This window comes from Citrus clementina, unplaced genomic scaffold (assembly GCF_000493195.1).
Source record: "Citrus clementina cultivar Clemenules unplaced genomic scaffold, Citrus_clementina_v1.0 scaffold_1, whole genome shotgun sequence".
In the NCBI taxonomy this organism is placed as follows: domain Eukaryota; kingdom Viridiplantae; phylum Streptophyta; class Magnoliopsida; order Sapindales; family Rutaceae; genus Citrus; species Citrus x clementina.
Window position 1 is genome coordinate 11,133,463 of NW_006263303.1, and position 4,347 is coordinate 11,137,809.

Consider the following 4,347-nt stretch of genomic DNA (forward strand, 5'->3'; position numbering starts at 1 on the left):
TTTTTTTACAAATAAATAGATTCTCTCCATCTACTTGCAACAAAGTCCAACCTTCAGGGGAGGTTTTTAAAAAATTACCCTATTTTGGAATATAAATACATTTATGCACAAGCTGATGTTAATAATATGATTCAAATTTTTTTCTTTTTTATTGTGTTGTTTGGAGTTGGTTCAAAATTTCAATTTAAATTTAGGTGTTAAATTTACCTAATGTATATTCTGTAACGCAATTCAAGAGACTCCATTATTGTTTTTTTTTTTAAACTAGTGTAATATTTGATAGTTTTAACAAGTCATATGTAATTGACAATTTTAACTATCATATTTATATGACATTTTACTCTTGTTATTGATATTTGACAATTTTTAGTTAATGTGCCTGATTGTAGGGGCTTAGGCTCTTATTCTTATGCATAAATAAGATTGTGCATTATGTCATGTATCAACTTCAATTATAATTCCATGTCCCAATTAAATGCCTGTAAGTTATGATCTTTCACCTGTAGATTTTGTTAAAATAGGATCGTTAGCTTTTTCCTTTCTTATTTTTGATAAGAGATCTTGTAAGAAATTTCTAAAAATAAAAGAATGAAAAAGATTTTAAATTTATGGATTAAGCAATCCTAGAATTTGAATTTATGAAATTAGAAGACCACGGTTGGACGTATTGCATTTTATTTATGTTTTGATATTATTTAGAGGTTATTTAATTGAATTATTTGCTTCAATATTCATTTCAAAGGTTATATATTTGGAAAATATTGTAAAAATAAATGTTATACTGACAAAAATTTAAAGCTATAAAGTTTGATTTTTATGAAGAATTATGATATTAAAACATAATGTTAAATTTCTCAATTTTAAAAATTTTGATATTTAGTATTTTTCTAAGTATTAATAAATATTATTTTAAAAATATGTAATCAAAATTAATCACTAAAAAAATTAATACAGTACAATGCGGCTGTTGGTGTATAAATACTAATGCTATTGGTGTCAATGTGCAAGTGTACACAACAAGTAATAAAGTGATGAGTATTCAAGATCGTCTCCACAGCTATTGATGTTATTAGACTTGCTACATCAATCTTAACAGTGCAGATTTTGTGCTAAAATAAAATAAACAATTAATGAAACTAATGTACTAATTAAAAAAAATGCTATAAATAAAATGCAACAAAGTAAATTATCACGTCAAACTCAAGGATAAAACTAATGGAAATATATAGTAGTTGAGTAAATAAACCCTCCTAATGGTCTTGACTATTTTCTAATGGTTGGCTCGGTTGCTGCAGTATCTGCTACAACACTGGGCAGAATCCTTATGTATCCTCAGCCGTTGCATGTTGGATATCTTATATCTATATGCAACCTAACAATGATCAGTTGCTATGCCAACATGAGATATAACATTACATGCTTAGGTTCTATTTACCCTACAAGGTGAATCCTTATGTCTAGTTCATCACTAATCTTAAATCAAGCATGGCCCTTTTGGGACTTAAGTAAAACTCAATCCGGGAAACTCAATTTAAGATCAAGTATTGTTCTGATATGTTCCACTAAGATAGGCCCTTTTGCGGCTCTTCATTAGCTAGTATCATTAAAATGGGTGATCAACCGAAATAACGAATAAAATAAATACTATCAAAACAAACTGCTACAACAAACATGCAGCAACACATATATTCAGTCAATAAACCATCAAGATTGTTTATCACTCAACCACAAATAAATTTAGTTCATGGTTCGCAAAAGAAAAATAAAGAACAAAGTTTTAGCCATGAAACACATCCCTATGAATAAATAGAAAACACGAAAACAAGAGAAAGATTGAGCTCCCAATTGATCTCTGTAATTTTTCCTCTTGTGTAGCCTTCAATCTCTCTCTTGAATCTTGTTTTTCTTTTGTTTCTTTGTGTTTTTCTCCTTGGGTGACGGCCCTCCCTTTTCCTTATAATGTGTGCTTCTTTTATAGTTGAAAATTAGGGTATACCGAAGCCTAGGGCGCACATAAGTCAGATTAGGAAACTGCAGATCGCAATTCTGTAAGTATCCCGCACGAAATTTTCTCTATTGTTGTTCCAAGATTGCTACAGCAATGGCTACAGCAACGGTTACAGCAACTGCACTGTTCCAGATTTGTTTCAATTCTTTTATAGCCATGTCCTTCCTCCTTTTTGCCAGTCTATTACATCAGCATTCCTTCCATGAATTATAAGCTTCTGGAAACCTACAATTATGCACACAATTTGAGCACGAATTAGTTTAAATCAAGTAAAACTTATTAAGACTAAACTAAAATGAATGTTTATGCAAAATGTAACAAAAATGCAATAAAAAAACATCATTTACTCTCTAAGTGATCTTGATTTAAGTCTAGAATTGTCATAATAACTCTCATTTCATAGAGTTATCACACCCCCAAACTTAAATCGTTACTTGTCCTCAAGTAATGACAACAACACTCACTCTTTAATCACACAATCATGCAACAAATAACTTAACTTTGTCATCAAATTTGTGAGGATTCTTCCACCCTCAGATCACACTCTTACTCATACAAAATTGCCATAGTAGTTCCAGTTTTAGACTTAGGCCTCATTCTATCCAGAGTGTGTGTGTGCCACTTTGATCAAATTTCAGAGGTGCTACAGCATTGCACAAACTTTGTATACAATTAAAAGGTAGAACACAAATATATTCACATATGGGGGAGCAGAACTCACAATTATATTCAAATTGTGCTACAACAATAATAAATTTTTTTTTTTAGTTAAACCCTTCAATGCAACATTGAGCTTTCATGTGAATGCCTATCACTTGTAATGACGACACCCATTACTCATTCACAGTACATGTCAGAGTTGCTACAACAACGCATTCAGGATGTTATATCTAGGTCATACCGTTGGACGCTTTTAACTCAAGGCTGAACATGGGGCTCATGAACAGACCATGTTACTCAGTATCCTAGGTAGCAGACCTCTTTATCACCATTTTTTTTGCTTTTCTTCTTCTTTTTTTTCTCTTTTTTTTTATAATTGCTGCAGCACTATTCGTAGCTCGTGTTGCCTTTGGACTCAAGTTTGCATATGGGGTGCATACTCAACCCTGGTTACTCAGCAACTTAAACCATTTTCCCCTAAACTTGAGATATTTTCTACTCTTTTTTTTTCCTAACACTGCTACAGCATTCTCATAAAACTCAACCAAAGTTTAAGTGTCGGAACAGAAGTTCAACCTCCATCTATAACTATCTCTACTTGGCTTTCTTATAAATATTGAATAACACTCAATTTATCTTCATTAGGTTTTCAAATCCATACACAAATATTAAATAACAGAGCTTCACACAACACAAGCATAAACACATGTACTCAGAAACACAACCCCCCCAAACTTGAGTGGTGCTGTGTCCTCACAAGCACACAAAACAAAACCACATAAACCAGACATGCATACACTAAATAAAAGGACATGCAAAATAAATTAGAAAATTAAAACTAAATGAAAGAAAAGTTTTGCAGTAAGAAGTAAAATAAACTAACGGTTAGGGGTACTGCCCTGTTGCTGGAAGCACTGCTACAACATAGGCTGTAAAGGGTCACTTTTTCTTTGATATACTTCTCAAACGCTCCTTATCATAAAATCTAATCAATCCATTTGTTGCTGCAAAAGCAAGGAATGCCTATGTTGTTTGAGAATCTTCTGTTATATGTCATGCTGTAAGTGATGCTGCATCAATTCCTTCTTGCACTTTTTGCCCATATTTTTTTTTTACTTGCTGCAATTTAACATAAAGACAAAAAATTAGATGCACACTTACAATAATAAAAAGACAAATTAAATAATTTAAAAACTAAATTCAATGATTTAAAAACTTGAAACAACTTCCTTTATTGGGTTGCCTCTTAATTAGCACTTGATTTTAGGTCTTTCAGCCTGACCTTTCTTGTTTCCTCAACCTGGATCCTTCAAGAACCGATCCTTCTTTAGGCTATTCACATCATCTCCCATATAGTGCTTTACTTTCAGCCCATTAACCTTGAATTCTTGTTGGTCTAGAGTGAGTTCCCTTTGCTGGATTCGCTCGTCAATTCTGAAGGGTTACTTCTCCCCTGACCATGCTATGTTAGCTGCTTTATGATCTTCATCATCAAGTTCTTCAAATGTTACAACATTGATTTCTTCCTTACTGCAGCAACTGTATAATCTCTCTGCTTCAACAAAGTCCACAACACTGATAAAATTACAATCTTCAATCTCATCGGGACTTTTCATGACATCCAGCACATTGAATGTAACTTGTTGGTTATTCACCCTCATGGTTAATTTTCCTTTTTG